We start from the raw sequence: 23,538 nt of genomic DNA, 5'->3' as shown, positions 1-23,538 counted from the left end.
TCAACCAGGAGGCCAGACTAACCAAGAGTCAGTTGCCGCCCCCCCCATGCACCTGACTATTATTTATCAAATGTTTTTCTAGGGCTTCTGGGAACTGTGGGAGCAACTCAAGACCCTGCTCTTGTCTAGGTTGATGAAGCCCATCTTGCTTCAGGATCCTAAGAATATGCGGTGTGTTCTTTCCATCCTTCTTTATAGGCATTTTAATAAGGCCTGTGACCATAAGAAACCCTTGGAGAGAATGTGTGTGGGCCATAAAAATTCTGTCCTTCAAATAATGGAACATGCACTGAAAATTAAGGATTTTGTCAATCATATTTGTGGGTAAAAACCACAGTAGGATTGAGTGTCTGTGACTTGATCACCAATAGAGATCTCACATATTTTCATCACATCACAGTTGTTGCAAATAATCTTGAGCCTCCATTTATGCATTATAACTATTTCAAATTATAGTAGCTATTGTATTTGAAGCTCATTTGTTTCTTCATTTACTAATGTAGAATCACATGTCTCCTATATATATGTTCCATATATATATATGAAAGTCAGAGTTAGACACACACACACACACACACACAGAGAAAGAGAGGGAGAGAGAGAGAGAGAGAGAAAGAGAGAGAGAGAATATGAATGTTCATGCGTTGTTTCATTCTCTAAATAACCACAATGGTCAGGAATGAGCCAGGACAATACCAGGAGCCTAGAACTTTATTTGAGTCTTCCATGTGGATAACAAGGGTCCAAGTAGTTGCAGAATTTTCTCTTGCTTCCTTGGGATGGAGCTGGATCATAAGCAGAGTAGGCAGGACTCCAATCAGTGTTATTGAGTGTCCTGGCATTGCAGGTAGTGGTAAAACACTGTGCCACATCATCCCCTTGTAATTGTATTTTCAAGTAATTGATGCCTTTGCTAATCATACATATTTTATTTTATGCATAAAAATGTTAGTCTGTGGGCTGGTGTTGTGGCATAGCATATTAAGCCACTGTCTCATTGCTAGCATTCCATATGCTCATTGGCTTCCATCCAGGCTGTTTCAACACCAATCCAACTTCTTGCTAAAAATGTTAGTCTGAGATGTGATGCATAGATTTTACTGGTTAGTTTAAGGGGTCAGTGCTACAAATGAAAAATAGTTACCTATCTTTGTGTGTGATTATCAGATTTTGTGACCTCTTTATCAATTTGGATTTCAAATGAAAAAGAAGAGAAATTGGAGCAAGCAAAAATTGGCAGTTTGACTTCAAATGTCTGATTGGGGTGGAGTGGCTGGAGCAGTTGATGGCCTCGGCATTTCTGGCTTGACAGAGGCTTTAAATCTGTCCTTTGTATATTCATTATTGTCTGATAGCTGAGAGTTACTCAGTCCTTGACCTTTATGGTCCTGGCAAATCTTTCTGTGTCTTGTTGCTCACTAATCTTTAGCCTGTCACTTTATGACATTAGCATGTTATTTTACTTTGACTGCCTTCTTTAACTCATTTGCAGGATGGTGGTGATAATGCCTCTGTTACTGTTGTTGTGTGTTTGTGTGTGAGCCTCATTTTCCTGAATCATTGCAGGTGCTTAAGAAACATTGAATATGTTGAATCGAGTAAGGGCATATAGGTGCACAGTTGAAAAATATCAAAGAATTTACAAATATCCAAATGCCTCAGACTACTCTTGGTGGTATTATGTCAAAGCATGCTGGACACATTTTTTTTTAAAGGGAAACACTTGTCCCTCAACTGAGAAGTACTATATCATTGTTAGGTAAAGAATAAAGCCTAAATAGTATAGGAGAAGGCAGTCTGTTGCTATTTCTAACCAAAACATGGTGTTTGGAAGTGTTGTAGGTCTGAATTTTTCAGGAAATGATGTGTTGCTGTCGATTTTCTCTTTAACACCACTCTCACATGGTTAACAGCATGGTGCATTTCCACAATGTTCAGAGGGATAGTGGGTCAAGGATGATGAAGGTTTCCCTTGGTGTAGCCATGATGGTGCTCCCATACCCATAGTTTCTTCTCAGTGCTGCAATAAATTGCTATCATTTCCCCTTGCTGAGCTGAGAGCACATTATGCTGATAGAAATGAGGAACTTGCTGGTCCATCCATCATCTCTGTTGTTGTAGATTTTATATTTTCAATATGACCGAGACCAAATTTTTCAATAAGTAACAAATATAAACTTTTCTAACACCTAATATTGCATACGGTGCCCAAAATATATTGAAGAAGTTGAGTGTGAACTTCAAAAAGATGGTTGTAATGCAACACCTCTCTTATCTCTTAAATCAATGTTGCAGCCAATATATTTTAACTTTGGGTTGATGGTGATTAACCTAACATCCCCTTTGTGCAAAGGGCTGTATACTGGTTTTTATTAGTTACTATTTGCCAGCAGCTTGGTATCGTCATTTTAAGTTGTTCTTGAAGTCTTGAGTATGAGACAGAGTTTCCCCAACAATTTCTCTTTCTGGGCTGGGCCAGCCAGCTTGGGGAACAGCATTTAAAGAATAAAGAAACCTCAGTGCATAGAGTCAACATTTCCATTCTCTCCAGGAAATTTCATAGCTCCTGTATTCTTTGCTGGCATTAATGGCATTAGTGTTGCTTCTCCAATTTTTACCAGTATTCTGAGCTCAGCCAATATTGGAGCACATGGAATAGGTTGTGACTTGACATGCGTCACTAAGCTCTGTATTTATATGCATGCTCAACTGCTTAACTGAAAGGCTCTAATCAGTGGGCCTATCACTGGTGACAAAACTGCTGCAGATTTTGCAATTATAAGCTAATTTTATTTTAAATGTTCATTTATTTATTTATTTATTTAGTATTTGTTTGTTTGAAAGGCGGGGAGAGTTCTCACCTGATTTTTCATTTCTCAAATTCCAGCAACAGCCAAGGACTAGGCCAGACCAAACCTTGGATTCCAGAATTCAATCCAGGTCTCCAATGGATGATAGGACCTAACCAATAGAGCCATTACCTTCTGCCATTCAAGGCACTTATCATCGAGGGGGGTGGGGAGAGGGGAGAAGAAGGAGAAGAATAATAAAGAGAGGGAGGAAGGGGGAAAGGAGGAGGGGGAGGGGGAAAAGGAAGAAAAAAGAAGGAAAGGACAGAGAGAAGGAAGGGGCAAAAATCCATCTCTGGATTAGTTGATTGACCGTTGATGAAGAGAGTCAGGTAATTTTTATGCTGTAGCTAAGATCCAAGCACTGAGAATAAGGAAAGGGTTAATCAGGCAGAATCATGACAAGTGGGCATTTCAATAGGCTTACACAAAGATGAATGCCCCAAATTAAATTTTAGTTGAAAGGAATTGAATTTAATCTCTTACCAATTCAATGCCAAACAATGGCCAATTAATAGTAGCATTTTAAAATCAAAACCTAAAAACTGTAGTTGATATTTGTTACACAGCAAGGTACATTTTCAGGAAGCAAAGAGCACTTGCTACACATTCACAGTGGATCCCGGCTGGTTTTGACCTGTTCCCATTCTGCTCCACAGTCTCTGTTGCAACTATCTTGGAGTCTGGAGCCATGCCAGTATGTGTTTCTTTCTTGCATGGTTAATTTTTAAGTACCTTTTTGGTTTGGGGAAATAAAAAAGAGGAGATAAATTTATTGCTCAGAGTTCTGTGATTTGCAAGATTTTCCATGAGACTTTGCTACAGGTGAGCAACATGTCTTCATCTTATGGCTGTGTGGGTTGTCAGGGCTTGAGTAAAGATCTTCCTTTAGAGGAAACCACTTTTTCAAAACCACGTTTTGACACTAACTGTGTCTTGATGAAGATGAGAGCATGTGAGTTATGAGGTTTGGCCTGTGAGCTTTGCAAGATGACTCAGAAAATAGAGCCTTGACAAACTGAGGAAATTCCTCTGGCAGTGGCAGGCCTTGCATGAGCTCACTTCTATTTCTGGCTCCCCGTAAGACCTTGAGAATGATGCAGGACCATCATTAGTCCCACTTCTTATTGCTCCTTTTGCTACTGTTGTCACCTCTTGTCGTCTTCAAGAGGGTGTGGCATCTGTTCGATGAAAACAGGAGTAAGAAAGCAAAAGAGGTTGTTTGATGAGGCTTCAATGATAATGTCCAAGAGAGGAGTTAAATTTGAAAATCAAGGGACAGCAAGGTAGTAGAAAAGGACATTTATGAAAGGAGACAAGTTGGGAAATCTTGAAGATTTTTCTGAGCTTTAGTAGAAAAGCCTTTTTAAACAGAACAAGAAGACCTAGGGAGAAAGTCCATATGACATGACAGAAGGTATAAAGAAATGAAAAGGCACAAAAAACAGTATAGTGTTAAATACCCAATATTTATTTTACTAGTCTGTCATTGCCTTACTCTCCTAAGGATAGGAGAAAATAATATATAATTAGAGAATCAAAAAAAGAAGTCAATAAGGAAGATAAAGGGGATAAGAAATAGTTTCCTGGGAGAGGAGTAAAGAGCTGAAATATCTTTCTTGGCAACAAGGTTATTGATAAAAAATGGAAAATGCTGTCTAAATTGCCATGTTACAGAAATAATTGTTGTGGGATTTATATATATAAATATACAGTTTCTGAGAAGATTATTACAAATGGACTTCTTATTTTAGAGGCAGGACTGTGGGAGTGGAGTTAATTCATAAATTAACAGCCACTCGGGAATTTCAAGGTAGGTGTTCTGGTTTTTTAACCTGGGACAAAGACCACAGCAGTTTCTTTTCCCTTCTCAGTAAAAGCTATGTACAACTAAAGATGATGTGGTTTACTGATCTAACTGAGATCAATGAGCATATTACAAGAAACCATGTGACCTGAGCCAGAGCCTCTTGATTTCTGGTTCAAAGCATGAATTTACCAATGGCTTCACAGGTTGGGTTCTCTAGAATAATAAAGGATTCTTTGGCAAGAAGCTCATTAGGGAATTCTCTTGGAAACAACAGTCTTTGAATGGAAGGAAACAAAGCAGACATGGGAAAGGGGAAAGTTGCATTCTGATTCAGTGTAATGAATGTTGTGGGTGATTGGACCAGTAGCTTCCTCTTCCTTGGTGAGTGGAGGCAATCCTATTGAGCATAGCTTATATCCTTGACTCTATAGTAATTTCATTCATGGACCCTTTGTGCTAGTACTGGAGGATTAAGGACAGAAACTGGTCAATGTCAACTAACTAGTGGTATTGTCTAGGTGGTTATCTGGTGCATCTTTTGATTTAGATGCTCTCTGGTAGATGTTAACATTTGGTAGTAAGATTTACATTTTCTTCCTGTCCATCCAAATCTTTTCCTGCCTTTTGATTCTTACTCTTTTTACTCCTTCACTTCTAAGTCAAACCATTTGCCACAGCTCACAAGCTCGTGTATATTCCACTTTAGGACATAAAATCAGTGACCACATTCTCTGCCTATTGAGAGAATTCCCCCTTGCCAACATTGTTAATGACTATTTATAAGTCAGGGTGTAATACATCTTAGATAACCTCCACTCATTTCCAGGTTATGTCCATGTAACCAAGCTAACTCACCTAGACTTTTTATGTTTCTTTTTGTTCAATGTTAGGTAACAAATCTCCTTGTATGTTGATAGGTATGAGTTGATGATCAAGTGTATAGTATAAATATTAGATATCTTAAGGATGTAAGCTCCCTTCCCATGTAACTTTAGCCTGTCTTTTGATCCAGTTAACACTAGCTTTTTAAAGTATCACTCCTCTTCATGATACCTTGGGCTTACATCCAGCTGACACTATGATTTTGTGATCTGTTAGTGCCCAGTTTGTAACAGCAACTCAGATTTTGTGGTTATTTGTTGTCCATGGTCAAGTTATATAAAAATATATGCTTTAGATGATATGGACTTCCTCCAGAACCCTCTGCATATGCATTGCATTTCTCTGCCGGACTTATAAGAAACACCATATGGCATATTTTCTTACCATGGATTCTCTATTGCTATTCCAAGCTGATGGGTTATATTACTGAAGTGGCAGAGTCTTTTGCATCATCATCTGAATTGCTATCTATGCTTTTCATACTTTTGGTCTTTGTTAGAGCTGGCAGTCATCATGTCACCTGGCATATGCTTTGGTGGCATATTTTTGGCATTGGAAAAGTTACCTCCAGACATGGAAGTACCTCTTCATGTTGGAAAGTGCAAGTTGGAGAAAATTCGAGATGCCCTAAATCATGGAATTCCTAGAATTTTTTTCTGATGTAGTAAACCTTGGATCTTCATAGGACTTATATTACAACCTTCTGTATGCATGTATTTCACTTTGTCAAACACTTCTTTTTTATCTAGTTGTATTGAATGAATTTTAGGTAGAGTGAACCAATAAGATTTTTTCTTGTGGTACCTCACAGGCACCACATTTATATGGAATTGTTGATTTCTAGTGGATGTAGGCAGTTTCTTTTTTTTTCTCACTGTTTTGGAAAACAATGTATTTAAGAGATTCATGGTCATAGTGTGTGCCTCGAGTCATCAACATGTGCTAGCAAGGATGTTGCTTAGACTACCACTCCTTAGTTTTGTATCCAGGATACATCTGATTTCTTAAAGTCATTGGTGCATCAATAATACATGATGAGGTCATATATGTATTAGGTTTTTAATGGAGTCCAGTAAGTTTCTACTATTCATCTTGAATGTGATATTTTACTGAAGAGTATACATGATAATTGTGCAAGGGAGGGGAGCAAAACTATACTTAAGGTCTGTGATGCACTCCCAATGAATGCCTTAACTGACTCATGGCTGTCTCATTGTAGACTGTTCCTATAGAGATACCTTGAGTTTAGGTGAGGGGTTCAGACACTTGAGAGTCTCATATTAATCCATTATTAGAAGCAGGATATTCCAGGGAAAAGGTTTAATTACAGACAATGCAATTACCTTCAACTAAGATGCTTCCAAAAGAGGACTGATGGCCAAGGACTCTGCCAGGTGTGCTTCTGGAAGCTAGGGGGACAGATCCTTCATTCTGAAGACGAATTCAGTTAGCGTATCATGGACTCCATTACCCTATGAAAATATAGGATATCCTATAGAATGCTCCCTCAAAAATGGGAGTTTGTATCTCATTTCTTATTTTTCAAAACAGAAGATTTGGGGAGCTTGTGGTATAAACTGAAGGATAATTGAAAAAAAACAGAGGGAAGAAAAAGAAATTGGCCTGCCATTCTGTAATTACGGAAGAGTACCACTAACCATTAGCATATTGAACAGACACAAAACACAAAAAAATAGTATTTGTAGACTGACAAATGAGTCTGGAACAAAGTATTTCCAACAGATTGCCTCAGTATAACTCAGGCTAACATAAACTAGTTGCCCCAGGCTAACTTCCCTGATTCACTGGAAAATAAGTTGGGCTTCACACTCTGGAACTAGTTCCAATACTTGCTCAGGAGCTGCAGGTATATTCTGAAATAGAATTCATCCATAATCAGTAATTATGCTCTTCGACTTCAATGTTTGATCTTGCATAAGATTTCAGACAAGGATATGAGTCTGATATATTTGCACAGTGATAGACTTAATATATGATGTTATTCAAAGTGTGGGAAGGTAAGTTTAATCAGAAATTTAAAAATAGTCTCTTTTCTAAGAGGTCTTTTCTGATTTTGTCATTTAAGAAGCACCTCCCCCATCATTCTTACCTTTCTCACCTTCTTTTTTGTCTCTGCATTTATCACTTACATGCCACACACAGCATTTTTTTTTTATTGCTGGATGATTATATTTCCCTTTCTCTTCCTGACAGCCAGTAGTTTATTTTATTTTTATTAGAATTTGTTAACACCTACTGGAGAAGCTGCCACATGATAGATGTTCAATGAATGCTGGCCAAACGAATGGGCCAGTGAATCCAGGAATCATGTTCTATAGGCTTAATCCATTTTGATGCTTTTGGGAAACATAATATTGTTAAAGTTAAGGTAATTAAGTAAAGAATGAATGGTTACTTTTAGTGAGTTTGGGACTAAAATTACTGTACATTTTTCTCCATAAGAATTTCTGACGTTTGAGTCAATAAAGTTCTCTAATGGTTAAAACCTTGTTAAACACTCATTCATTTCAGCAACCTTTGACATCACATCTCATGATCAATTCTGATTTTATAATGTCCAGCACTCATAGACTATAGCATTAATGATGTTGGAGGTAGTGAGGATGATGATAAAGGTGATGATGTTGGTAATAGTAAATATATCCAGTAGTATTCACTGCAATATTTGCGAGTCATTGTGCTTTTTAAAAGTTCTGCATTTTTAGCTTAACTCATGTTTACTATAAATCTCAAGAACAATTTACTGTTTTACTGACAAGGAAACTGAGGACCAGAGAAGTATCCATGTACCTGGCTTCTTGTGAAACCAGTGTTTGAACTGGACTAAGGCTTAAACCAGAACCAGTGATCTTAAATGCTGTGAAAGTCTAAAGTCTGAGGCAGTGGCACTCAGAGAAAAAGGAGAGATGGTATCTATGACTTGAAGAAAGACAAAGTTAAAAGATAAAGTGGACAGAGGAAGAGGAGAACGTTTAAGGTTAGTCCTTGAATGGTTCGTGCAAGCAGGTAACCTCAAGGCAGTAAGAACACATCAGCATGTCAGAGCCTGCTTTGAAGGTTCATGGAAGCAGCAAAGGTGACGCAGGCTTTGTGAGAAGGTAGGATTGTAGAGGGGATTCTGTTTACCCAAGTCTGAGAAGTGGTGGGAAGGGAGATTAAAAGTTCATCAGAATATCCACATTGCTAAATAAAGTACGGTTTGTAATGTGTACAATGATGCGGTAAGAAATTACAGTAGCTAGTCTAAGCTTATTCTCTAAATAAGATGCTGTAGTATATTTTCTATCTACTTTCTATACTAAATAGAGTATATTTACTATCTATTGTACAGATGCCTCTTAATTTCTAACAGAATAATGCACAATAAGCCAATCATTAGTGTGAAAATTTTAAGTCTGAACTTCTTATAATACATCTGGCAAACATCTGTCTTAATCTAGTGAACTTTCAACATGCTTAGAACACTTAACATCAGCGTTGGGGGGACATCATCCAGCCTATTTTCTAATAAAAATTCAAATATCTCATGTAATTTGCTGAATTTTGAGAGAAAAACAGAGTGGCTGTATGAGTGTTTATTGTTTAATGCACAGAGCAGCAAGCACACAAGCCATGAAGAATATCTGAAACATCAGACTAAACTTAATGGCTGAGTGATGAGGATGCTGCCGTGACAAGTTCATCAGTTCTTCTCTTGAGGAGGTTTGAGAATAGCTGGTAGAATATACTGGAACATCCACTTTGGTGAATGGTATAGCAGGCATTGTGTTCTTTAGCAAGATATCACACTTGGTGCTGTTTGTTCTTTTCATTGTGCACAGCTCACAGCTCCGTAGCAAGCAAGCACATTCCATATCTACCTGCCCAGACTTGCAAATCTCTTCTAATTGATGTCCACTTCTTCTTATTTGCACATGCTATTGCTAATAGTAGCAAGTGTCTCCCCAGTTTCTTTCCTGTGAACTTTCTTGATGTTTTGGGTATGCCTTCTTTTACTGCCTCAGTTTTTTTTTAAATACTTTTTTCTTCCTCTAGTTTGATCAGCTTTTCACTGGAAAGCTTTTTAGCTTTAATGCCAGAAATCTCTTCTCATCCTCATTGCCAAATTCTAGCCATTTCCAAGCACTAGTGTCTCACTATTTAGTTTTCATCAATAGCAGAATCTTTGTTTAACACTTTGAATGTGTATGCATGAACTTTCAAACTTTCTTGTAAATGCCAGCCATGAATTTCTGAGTGATTGCTCCCCATGTCGAAGCAATGTTCCAAAGAAAATTTAGAATATTAAAACCCTTCCAAAAACTCTCAGAACACTTGACCAATTTCAGTTGCTGCAAATCCTGGGCAAACATTTCATGTAAATAGTGTACTTTGAACATAGCTTCTGTGCCTTGGTCCCTTGTTTGAGTAAGTACAGTGTGTCCTGCAGCAGCCACACAGCCATGGCATCAGGGTAAGTGCTGACAACATGCCATGGAAACCCTGGAGTATTCTTCTGAGATCAGAAGAATCTGAGCAGGACCTCCTGTTACCTACAACATTATCTTGCTTGCAGAATCAAGGAGTTGAAAAGCCAGGCATTCTTGCTACAACGATCATCCACAGGAAACAGATTCTTGCTCACTCGAGTGATCTAGGATGTCAGAGTTATAGATTAGGAAAGGTGTTGATTTGAACTGTCAAATGGAATCCTGGCATGGCCTTGACTCCTGAGTGATGCATGGACACTCTGTCATACACTTCCAGAACAACATTGCACCTTCGTCATTCAACACTTTTTTTTTTCTGACAAATATTTCTCTTCCACAATTATCCCTTGCAACTTTTCCTTAAGAACTCTGGCAACTTCCCATCAGTGATCTTCACACTAGGAAAGTACTGATGCCTTTTGATGGTTTGGCACCACCCGTGACATGCTACAAGCATTTGCATATTTTTAAAGTCATCAGTATGCTCTTTGGGTATATCAGGAAGAATCCTTGGCTGTGCCTAGATTATCAATAGGCCAAGTGCTAGGCACCTCTTATCTAGTCTTCCATCTCCATGAAAAGCATCATCAGATGAGCATTTTGCAGTTATGATGAGTTGTGAAAATACAAACCACAGTATCCATAAAAGACTTGCATCAGAGTATACCAGAGACAACGAGCTATGTACCATCTTAATTTACCGGATGAAATGGAAGCTGGTGTTGCCCAGCACCCAAAAAAGCATTTGGATCACTAGCCAAGGAAAATCATTCAGATTGAAAATATGAAATAGGATTTCTGTTGAAAGGTATTGTTACTACTGCAAAGTGAAAAAATCATAAATTGAGTTGTCCATCGGAGTCCATCTATAGTAGTAGTATATGTGTATCTACATATCTCTTTCTATAAAGTATTAGCTATATCTAAGTAACGTATTGCAGGAAATTGGCAAAGGGTAAAAACTCACAAGCCTAAAAAGAAACACGCTTCATTCAAAAGTCTTGTTAAATTAAAAACTTTGAAACAATAATAGTACTTTTTGCCTCTAACAATTCAGGTTTCCTCTCCCTGTATGCCATTTCCCCCCCATTTCTTGTTCACACTTTACATTTTGCTTTTTCTCTCCTTCATTTGTATGCAGTGGTCCCTTGGTATCTGTGGGTAATTGGTTCCAGACATCTCAGGCTACAAAATATGTGGATGCTGAAGTCCCTTATAGAAAAAGGCAAAGTTTGCATATGTATTTAAGTAATCACAAGATTGACTTATAATATTTAATAAAATGTAAATATAATGTAAATAGTGGTTATATGGTCTTATTTGATGGAAAATAAAAAGATAAAATGTCTGTAAATGTTCAGTACAGACAAAATTTCTTTTCAATCCTTGGTTGTCTGAATTCATGGATGTAGTACTTGAGGACACAGAAGTTCATCTCCATCCATATGTACTTACACACACACATATATAATATGCACATATATACATATACACACATATGTATTTATTATTTTCTTATAGTTAAGTTTCATTTGAAAGTAAGTTTCAGGCTTAGTGACTTTAAAATAATTGCTATTTATTGTACAGGCATTTGGCACAGCAGTTGAATAAAAATTTGAAGTAAATAAATCTACACAGCCATATAAAAGGATGAAATCTTGTGTATTGCAACTAAATGAATGTAACTGGAAACCATTATGCTTAGTGAGGTGAGTCAAACACAAAAAGACAAGCATCATATATTTTCTTTCATTTGTGATAGTTAATATGTAGAGAACCAAACAAAAGCTTAATGTGCATGAGTGAAACTGAAAAATAAAATAGGAGAATCTGGCTATGGTTCATTAAATATGACAGAGATACTAACATGAGATGTGTATAGGGGAAATTGAGTGAGGAGGAAATAGGAATTCTTTATTAATATATGATTTTTGTTTTGTAAATCTAAAAATATTCTGAGAAAAAAAGTTCTTTAAAATAAAGTTTTATTTTATGGTGTCCATTTTACTTAAAAGGCAGAGAGCAATTAATAGAGAGAGAGAGAGATCTTCAGTCTGCTGGTTCAATCCTGAAATGCGTGTATCATGTAGGATTGGGCTAGGCTGAAAGCAGGACCACACAACTCAATCTAGGTCTCCCATGTGTGGTGGGAGTCCAGGTACTTGAACTTGTTGCCCCTCAGAATCTCAGGATCTGCATCAGCAGGGAACGCAGGATTGAATGTGGAACTGGTGCTGGAGCCAGGCACTGTACTATGGGATGTCAGTGCACCAAATACTCATCTCTTACTTTCTAATTGATGTATTTATTTCGCTTTTTTCGAGAGGCAGAAAAAGAAACCACAGGAAGATCTGTCTGGTTCACTCCCTAAACGCCCACAGAAGTCAGGGTTGGACCAGACCCAACCCTGGAACTCAATTCAGGTTTTCTACTCAGGTGGCATGGATCCAACTGCTTCCGCCATCACCTGTGGCCCCCCCCAGAGTATGCCTTATCAGGAAGACAGACAGAAAAAATATGAGAACCTGAACACAGACACTACAGTAGATGTGGGCATGTAACCAGTGACTCAATCACTAGGTCCAAAGCTCATCTCAAAACTTGGCGACTTTTCACATCCTTATCGATTTAATATCTCACATCCCTCCTGCCACCGGCCTCTAGCACTATTCTCTCTCGTTTTTTAAATTTATTTTTTGACAATCTTCACATAATTAGGGTAAAAAGGTTCAAGCGCTACAGGAAGATGGGCAAGACAATTAGTTCCGTATTGTTTCCTTAATATGTCTGATGTAAAAGGGGACTTTAGGGGAGAAGCCCCACCCAGTCTCCCACCCACCCCAGGTCCCTAATGTGGGGCATGCTCCGAGGGTCTTGCACCATTCTCTTGATTCCCAAGGAACCTCTGTCCAGCAAGGATTCCATGTCTCAGGGCTGAACTGACAGACTTGCAAGGGTTTTCTCCAGTTACTTTGGAGCAAAACCTCATAGTCCTTCAAGGTCCTCCTCACTGCAGTACTTCTCTTTTCCAAACCACATTTCATCTTTTTGAAAATATTTGCTTATTTGAAAAGTAGAATTACAAAGAGAGGCTGCAACAGACTGGACTTTGCCAGGCCAAAGCCAAGAGCCTGTTGGTGTCTGGGTCTCCCATGGAGGTGCAGGGGCCCAACACTGGGCCCATCTTCTGCTGTGTGAATAAGGAGCTGGATCAAAAGTGGAGCAACTGGGACTCAAACCCACACTCATATGGAATACCAGCACTGCAGGTGGTGGCTTTACCCACTTTACCACAGAACATGCTCCCACATTTCACTTCTTCCAAGACCTAAATGGTGGTCTTGAGAATGCACTCTGCAAAATTGGGGGCTCCAACCCATATGAAACCATGCCTGCCCTTCCATCTCTCTTACACAGCAGAGCCCAAGTTCTGGGAACCAAAACAGTCCTTCCCAGAACTGCAACAAGTGGTAAACTTGGGAGAGGCTACTGAGTGGGATGCTATAAAGCCTTGTGGTCTCCACTATTTACTGCCTATTTCACAGTGCATTAAAAAAAAGATTTAGTTATATTTATTGCAAAGTCAGATATATATATATATATATATATATATATAGAGAGAGAGAGAGAGAGAGAGAGAGAGAGAGAGAGAGAGAGAGAGAGAAGGAGAAACAGAGAGGAAGATCTGATGATTCACTCCCCACAGGACTGCAACAGCCAGACCAGCACTGATCCAAAGCCAGGAGCCAGGAGCATCTTCCTCCGGGTCTCCCACATGGGTGCAGGGTCCCAAAGCTCTGGGCCGTCCTCTAATGCTTTCCCAGGCCACAAGCAGGGAGATGGATGAGAAGCGGGGCTGCCAAGATTAGAACCAGGACCCGTATGGGTATGGGATCCTGGTGCATTCAAGGCAAGGACTTTAGCCACTAGGCTACCACGCTGGGCCCCTCAGTGCATTTTTTAAGCAAGGATTTTTGTTTACCATCAAAATGTGATTATTGAATTCAGAAAACGCTGCATTGGGATAATAGTCTCACACATGTTCGAATTCTACCAGTTATCCCAGTAACAAAGCAAATTTTTCCAATCACGGGTGCAAGACAGTACTTACCTAATACATTATATTTAACTAAAAAAGCTTTATGCTTCTTTAATTCAGTTTTACTCTGTCATCATTGCTTTCCCAACATTAACATTTTGAAAAGTGCCAGCCAGTTGCCTTGTAGAAAGATCGTCAATCTGGATGTGCTTACTGTCTCATGCATGCTGAAGCTGTGTGTCTTGATAGCAACTTCATATATGTGATGTTATATCTTCTGTCTCTGCATTACATCAACGTGTTTGTTAGTGACAATGTTGGTGACATTTAATCACTTGATGAAGGTGCTGCTAGCCAAAATTGTCCAAAGTACACATGTGGTTTTCTTGTTGAAATCAAATAAATTGTGGGGAGATAATTTTAAAATTTGTAATGATCCCAACAAATTTTCATGCAATGCTTCTAGCACCCATGTATGATTCTTTCCCAGAATATTACTATATATGGTTTAAAAAATACTATGACTCTTTAATTCCTTCTCTGTCTCTTAGTTGGCATTTGTCCCATCACCTTCTAAGAATTTCTTCCTCATTGGTGCAGTAAGATAATTCCAGCCTCATTTCTTACTCACTCTCCTCTCATCACCCATTTCTCCAAGTAGTCTTAGCTCCTTTACTGATATTAGTATCTAGCATCCAGGATTCGGGTTCCAGGAGTGCTGTTTGCCACTGGGGTAGCATTGTAGCCACATGCATTTTAATGCTGTAACAGTGTGACCTGTGCTTTGAGCACCAACCAACTGAAATGGTAAGGTACATGATTCTAGTAGTAGCCATCAGTTGGAAAGAGCAAAAGCCTAGATGAAATCAAGTTTGAAAACTCTGGGGTCATGTATTTGGTCCTGCATCCTGCTTCAAAATGCCTCTGTGTTTTTTGGGATTCAGTCGCTGCTAATGGGAGTTAGCAGTAATGGCTCAAGTGTATGTAATCTTGCCACTCTCCGGAAAAAACTGAGCTGAGCTGCTGACTTTATCTTTCTAATCCGTACCATCCTGGACATCGCTGGCAAGGAGGGTGTGAGCCAGGGAATGGAAGTTATCTCTTTTCCTTTCCTTTCTCAAAATAGTTTAAAAAATTCTTATAATAAGTTTAGCTATACAAAACTGCATAATCTTTTTCATCATCACTGTCAATTTGATAATAATAACATAACTCTAGAATGCTATCAAGGGGAATATTGTCTTAAAGCTAACATTAGGTAAGGAAATGTAGAAATAAATGAATGAAGCATACGTTGACCAATGCTTAGAACTTGCTGAAGTCTATGAATAGTAACACACTTTGAAAACTGCATTTCTATCTATATTATCTACTAGTTAAAGTTTTAGAGGGATTTAAATATTAAGGATATTTATTTAAGGTGTTAAGGATGCTTAATTAAGGTTATAATAAATGTTGAAATTTTTTTTAAATAATTTTTAAATTTTGTCAATGGTTTAATAAATTGGACATTAAAAAATGTAACAAGGAGTGGTTATTTTCCATATCCAAAAACTCCTTGATATTAAAAAGTCGAGAGAAGCTTTAAGAAAAAAAAAACTTGATACAATAGCATAGTAGTTAAAGTCCTTGCCTTGAGCGTGCCAGGATCCCATACGGGCGCCGGTTCTAATCCCAGCAGCCCCACTTCCCATCCAGCTCCCTGCTTGTGGCCTGGGAAAGCAGTCAAGGTTGGCCCAAAGCCCTGGGACCCTGCACCCCTGTGGGAGAACCAGAAAAGGCTACCAGTTCCTGGCTTTGGATCGGCGCAGTTCTGCACATTGTAGTTGCCTGGGGAGTGAACCATCAGATAGATGATCTTCCTCTTTGTCTCTCCTCCTCTCTGTATATCTGCCTTTCCAATAAAAATTTTAAAAATCTTTAAAAAAAAGTTGAGAGATGGATAAGTGGAACCTGAAGTAGCATTGAGACAGAACATTGCAGTAACTACCAAAGTTGCTATTTTGGTTTTTCCTTGTGAGATCAGACAAAATGTTGGAAAATATGGATTCATAGTCCTAAACTGTCAACTCCAAGAGGTACCTTAGATGTCGCCTATTTGATTGTTAAGACATTTAACACTAACTCATAGACACCCTCATTGTCGATTCATCAAGATATCAAAAACTAAGTGAAGACACTACTCTGTGCTTCAAGTCCTCACCCTGTCTCAGTTTACCCATTTCATAAGGAAGTGCTCTGGATGGGCCACCCATGACTGTGTGTGAGTGATTGCTGCATCAAATACTGCCTCAGAGACAACCTAGAAGAAGCCATTAATGACAAACAGATGCTTGTCCTGCGTGTTTCTTCTGCCAAAGAAAAACAAAAAGTGAATTTGATTAACTGTGAAAAATATAGCTGTTGCATAGAAATCAGAAGTTAAGGTAGAAACAACACAGTTTCTATCCAGAATAGTTGAAATTAAGAACTGCCTGGAGTCAGGAAATCGGATCAGTGACCTGGCTATGTCCCCATCAGTTCTTTAACTCAGGAACTGGATTGATAAAGTATTATTGTTTTTAATTGGTTCCCATTCGACCTTATTAAAAGTTTAAGTGTGTTTTCACTCTAACCTCTTATCCTCTTGACATTTCTTTCCCTTGTATTTTATAGGTCCTTTTGTCTTCCTTCATCATAATTTCCCATTTATATCATACTCCATTTCTTTCTGGGGAATAATGGTCTATCTCCTTGCCATTTATTAAGGAGACCAACAGCAAAATATTGTTGAGGAAGGAAGATTGCCTTTATTAGCTGAATTACTGAAAGACACAAGTCAATTATTTCCCAATTTTCTGAGATTACAGACATGTATTTTAATAATAATTGTATGTAAGTGTTTTCCTTTATATGGTAAACAATTTCCAAGCAGGAATATTTGTGTTCATCTTTGTTTCTCTAACACCTTTCATAGCTCTGACAAAAACTCTCAATCAATGTTTTTTGAATGAATGAATAATAGATGATCTGTTATAATTATTTATCCAGGTATATCTTTCATTACACTGAATTTTAAAACAGGGATTGAGTCTTCTTTTAAAAAAATTATTTACTTTTAATGGAAAGGCATATTTACAGAGGGAAGGAAAAACAGAAAAATATTCTATCCATTTGGTTCACACTCCCAGTGGCTGGAGTTGGAGCTGAGCTGAAGCCAGGAGCCAGGAGCCAGGAGCTTCTTTTGGGTTTCCCACATGGGTGCAGAGTTCCCAGTCTTCGCGCCATCCTCTACTGCTTTCTCAGGTCACAAGCAGGAGGCTGGATGGGAAATGGAGCAACTGGGGCAAGAGTTGGCATGGATATTGGATCTTAGCACCCACATGGGATCTTAGCCACTGAGCCATCACACTGGGCCCAGGGGTCAAGTCTTATGAATTCTGTTATTACCACTTCCTGTATAAACTCTTCATGCAGTGGTATATATACTGAAAATGAAAAAAAAAAAGGATGAGATAGAGAAGAAGAGGCTGTGTATTTCTCAAGGATTCTGGAGAAGCTCCTTTCAAAATTCTTTTGCTTCGATACTTGTCATTGTTTGCTTATGTACTCTGTACAGCTTAAAAGGCTTGTTGATGGAACAATTCCATACTAGAGTCAGAATTAAAGATCACCTTTAGAAACGTAATTGCTCCTTCAACAGGATGGGGATACTGGCTACCTGAGGGGAAAGGAAATGGTAAATATGGGCAAAGGACACAGAAGGAGGAAAACTTTGCTACTTCTGTGATGTGGCTTGAGATCAAGCACAAATATTATGGAAATATATTGAGTCAATGTAGTCTGGAGAGTTGCTTCAAGTCCTAATTTGCTCTTAATGACCCTAGGGACAGCAGATAGTGGCCCAAATGCCAGAGTTCCTGCCACTTACTTGGGAGGCTGGGATGGAGTTCTGCACTCCTGGCTTTATCCTGGCCCAGTTGTCAGCGTCTGGGGAGTGAACCTGCACAGAAAAGATTCTCCCTTTGCCCCCTTCTTTCGTTTCTACCCCTTTAATTAAATATTTGTTTGAAATAATTCTACATCTGGCAAAACTATCCTTCAGAAGCGAAAAATAAATTGCCATTAGACTTCTATTGAAGACAAACGCAAGAGTTTTAGTTTATAAAGTTTAGTTAATTTTTATTTTAAATGCTAGATGTTAACTCAAAACCATATAAAAATAAGCTCTTCTAGTAAAACTGACTGTATGCAAAAGTGTAAAAGCTATGTTCAGCTTGGTTCTTAACTATTTTATAATATTAAAAGACAAAAAATAAAATAACCATTCCATACGTATGAATGCATATACAACACACAAGGGTGTAATCTGTAACATCAAGAACGTAAAACGAAAAAGCATGACAGGGAAGAGCAGCATTTTTGTTATGCATTTGATGCTATCAGTTTAAAGTCGATTACTGTGAGCTTCGCATTTCACACCTAAGTCCCATAGTTCTTGCGGTTTCGGCTGCAAGAACCACCAGAGACAAGCTGGTGAGGAATGCCTGCTTTATTCTTCACAGTTTACACAGTTTCAAGGGTAAGAACGGGAAGGGCAGGAGGGAGTCTTCCTGCAGCTCCCCTCCCCCTGCCTACCAAAGACACTGTAATTGGCTATGTGACACGTTTATTTTCTCTGATTTTCCAGTCATGTCAGAGGTCATGTTCCTCTTGACCTTTTAGGCATGTTGGAGGTCACACTCCATGTGTAGGCCTGGAAGTTATACCCTGGGCCATAGGGAAGTAAGCTTAGGCCACGCCCACCAGGTAACAGAATATTTCCCATACATATTAGTAACAAGGAAACTATTTTTAGGCTATCCATAGAAAGGAGTTAAAGCATGTCAGTAAAAAACCTCACTGAACATAAAGCAAAACAGTAAAGGTTGGTAGAAGATGTGAAAGCTATAAGGTGACAGAAAATAAGTAACAAATAGCAATACTGAGCACTTTCCTATCAGTAGCTACTTTTATTTGTTAAATTTTTATTTTAAATTTTTGAATTTTATGGTACAATTTGGTCACATTGGTGACAAAAAGAAAACGTAAAAGTTTTTTGGGTAAAATGATGCCACTGTGTAATTAATCCATGTTTAAATATAAATCGACTAAATTCTCCAGTCAAAAAACAGAAACTGGCAAAATGTATTAATAAAAAACAGAATGCAAGTATACTCAGTCTGCAGGAGAATCATTTTCACATGTATATGTAGTATGCATAAGAATATAAAAATGTAATCTATACATATTAGAGTGACACTCTCGGCTTTGATGATTGAGTACCACCTTTGCTTAATACAAGATTTCTGTCTTGGTTTTTGGTTCTTTGTTATGATTAGTTTCTACTTGCCAGGTATTATTATCTTTGTGGAGTGTTGAACTTGTGATTGCAAAATAAAATTGAAGTATGCTATGTACACACTAGAAAATGAAATGAAATAAGGCAGGAGGAAAGTGGAAAATGAACATACAAGGTTAGGTGAAGTGGGAAGTAAACTCCTAAATCTGTAATGTCATATATGTGAAATTTGTCTACTTTATGTAAACAGATGATTTTTTAAAAAGAGTACAGATGGGTCAAAAAGTAAAAGAATGATAAAAGATGTTTAAAGAAAAGGATAGCTGAAATCAGAGCATAAGTGGCTATACTGGTAACATACCAAGTTGTCTCCAAATCATCAAAAATGGCTGAGTAATGAAAAAGGACAATATTTAAATGATAAAACAGTGAATTTATCAAGAAGATACAATAATCATAAATATGTATCACTAAACATCAGAGCTCTTAAATATTGAAACAAAAATTGTCAGAAATCAACAACTTTATAATAATTGTAAGCAGACCTTAATATACCACTGTTAACAGTGAATCAGCACCAAACAGAATATTGATGACAAAAGAGAGGATGTGAACAGAACCATAGCAAAATTGGACCTAGGAGATATATGCACTCTACCCACCAGCACCAGGACCTTTTGTTCTCTGTTGCAATTAGAACATTCTGTAGCATCTACCCGACGTTTAAACATGAAGTAAGCCCTAATAAATTTGTAAAGACTAAGATAATAGAAAATATATTTTCTGCCTATAATGGAACTAAAGTAGATTGTAAGCCAAGGTAAATTGGAAAATCCTCAAGTGAGTGAACATGAAACCACTGCTCAACAGATGAAACAGAAAAGCAGAGAGAAATTAGAAAATACTGTCACACAAATGGTAATGAAAACACAACACACCATGGTTTGGGATAAAACAGAAACAGGATGCAGAGGAAGTTTGTAACTGTAAAAGCACACATTTTAAAAAGAAATCAAGTCAGTTATCTACATTTACATTTAAGAAAATAGAACAACATCAAGCTAAATGCAAATTAGCAAAGGAAGAACCAATAGGGAAAAGAATTAGTGTTTCAAATCGATCAACAAAATGTGCAGACCTTTACCCAGATTGACTAAGAAAATGAGATAAACACTGACAACTTAAATCAGAACTTATGGAACATGGCAACAGGATTATGAGAGAGAACAATAATCTAAATGAAATGGACAAATTCTTGAAAACAAATACCCTGCCAGGTTGAATTACGAAGTAAAAAAATGTTAATAGTTTATATTTGATAAGACATTTGTTACATTTTTGAAGGGAGCTATTTTGAGTTGTTGAATTAAGTATTATTTTTTGTTATATTGTTATTTCTACAATGAGACTATCATTATATAATAATATAAAGATAATGCTTCATAAACATCCCTGCTGTGCAGCTTTTATGAATAACATTTCCTAATCAAAGACATTTGTAAACTTTACATTGCAATGATAATTGGATTCTGTTTAGAACACAAACTAGGAAAATCATTAGCAGAAAGGAGAGTCTCTCTTCTATGAATAATTTATTTTTCTTACTTAATTCAGATACTTTTGGACTCTATCCAATATCAGCTTTTGTAACAATATATCAGTTGTGTAACCATTTGCCACTTTGTTTTAGCTTAAAAAGTAATAAAGGTGAGTAAATGTAAGCCTTTTCCTCTTTGTAAACAGTTTTTGAATTATTGAGAGAACATGCACCAGACCCTAACTGCCAGGTCCGCATGACCCCATGGCATGTTGAAGGAATTAGGCCTTGGTTTCAAACAACATTTGTGTCAGACCATTGTCTGTATCATTTTCTTTCATCTCTTTTACAGTCTTCAGAAGTAATACTATTTCCTCTTCATTAAAATGAGGCAACATGCACAGAGGTTTTTCTGAATCACTCAAGGTCACACAGGTGAATAGATAATTTGGATTTGAGTGTAGGTCTTTCTTCCTCAAGTGGATGTATTCTTTCTGTCTGCCAATGCAGATGTGTCTTCAAAAACTCTAAAAACTTTAGTTATTTTCTTTGCTGTTTTTTCATCTCATTTTCACAATGAGTTTCATTATTGCTTGTGGATAGGCTTCCATACATTTTTATTGACCTTGATCATATCACTCTTTGAGATTCAGAAATTGAATACTTTTTTAAACTGAGAGAAGACAGTTCTATGTGTCATTATCATATTTTCCAGAATGTTTTCATCTCCTCCCTGTTGTACAAATGTTTATTTATTTGTACAAACCTTTATTGCTGAACCGTATATTTCCATAGCCCTTTTCTACCCTGCTATCTTCATTGTAAATAAAAGAGAAGGAATGAGAACATGGACAAGGCACTTATTTGCCTATAGAACAGCCAAAATATAAACGACTATTATACTCAAGGATTTTTTATTTCAACTGAAATGTTTTTCTTGCAATTAAAATTTGATGACCCCGATTGTATATGAGTTATATTTCAATAAAGTTGAATTTAGAAACTTCTTTTTTTAAAGCTATTTATTTATTGGAAAGGAAGATACACAGAGAGGGGAGAGAGAAAGAGCTCTGCTGGTTCACTCCCTAAGTGGATACTGCTACTGCTAGAGCTGAGCTGATCTGAAGCCAGGAGATTGTTCCAGGTCTCTCACATGACTGCAGGGTGCCAAGGCTTTGGGCCATCATCTGCTGCTTTCCTAGGGCACAAGTAGCGAACTGGATGGAAAATGGGGCAGCCTGGACATAAACTGGCACCCATATGGGATTCCAGCACATGTCAGGTGAGGATTTAGCCAGTAGGCTATCATGCCAGATGCAAATTTTAAAACTTCTTAAGGTTAAAAAGATACCTACACATCAGCATTTTACAAATACTTACAGTGTAGATATCAAAGCAGTTAGGCACGTTGCACCTTCTGAATGTAGAATGTACAGCCAGCCAAAGCCATACCCAGGCAGGAAGCTGAATCTGATCAAACATCTGGTTACAGGAATTAACTGAGAAGTAATTCAGCAGTGAGGAGACACATTGAAATATGCCAAACAGTCAGAAGCTTTCTAAGAAAAAAAAAATTAAGAGTCATCCAGTAAGATTTAAGGAAGACAGAAGACAAGTTGAAGGGAAGCATGTAAAGTAAAAGAAACTTAATGTACATTTCTTACTAAAAGGAAAGAGCAATCTTAATAGTTGTGTGTGTGTGTATGTGTGTGTGTGTGAGAGAGAGAGAAAGAGAGAGAGAGAGAGAGAGCTGCAGTGTCCTCTCCTTATGTGAGGGTTAACTGCCCCACACATTGACAAAAAGCTCAGACACACCCATTTTATACATTAGTATGGTGTTTTTGCTATGGTTAGTTAACTTATTTTATATATAACAATTAACTGGAAGTCCACAATCTTTGCAGTTATCACCTGGTATTCTGCCTCAGAATTCCAGCCATTTCACATGTATGCCATTTCCTTAGTCCTCTCTGGGCTGTGACAAGATGAGGTTACAAGATAAAAAATTTTTAAACATTTCTTTATTTGGAAGGCAGAGTTAGAGAGAAAGTGTCCATCCACTGGTACAATAGGTACAATGGCAGGGGCTAGGCAGGCCAAAGCTAGAAACACATGGTTTCTTATGTGTGTGTGTATGTCAGTGGGGTCAATGACTTAGGCCATCTTCTGCTACATCCCCAGGCATCGTAGCAGGGAGATGCATTGAAAGTGGAGCATCCAAGACTTGAACCCATATGGGAACTAGTATTTTGGGTGGTAGCTTAACCACAATGCCGTCCCTTCAAGGTGCATTTTAATGTAAGTCCTCACTTTGCCACATCATGTGTAGTGTTCTTATTCTAATTTCCCCTTATGTCCCTTGTGACATTGCTGTCATTCATTTCACATATTTGTCATAATTACTCAATATATTGCTAACATTGTTATTTTAAAGATTTATTTGTTTTTATTGCAGTCAGATATACTATTATTGCTTTGACATCTATTAGTTCAAATTAGAATAAGAAAATTAAAATACTTTATTTTACCTTATAACCCCTCTTTCTTTTGGCAAACCCGTTTATGATACATATCCCTTTGCTTTTGCCCGTAGAAATAATTTTAAATTTTT

Source organism: Ochotona curzoniae, unplaced genomic scaffold (genome assembly GCF_017591425.1).
Source record: "Ochotona curzoniae isolate NIBS_2020 unplaced genomic scaffold, NIBS_Ocur_1.0 contig_899, whole genome shotgun sequence".
In the NCBI taxonomy this organism is placed as follows: domain Eukaryota; kingdom Metazoa; phylum Chordata; class Mammalia; order Lagomorpha; family Ochotonidae; genus Ochotona; species Ochotona curzoniae.
This window is presented reverse-complemented; position numbering follows the sequence as displayed.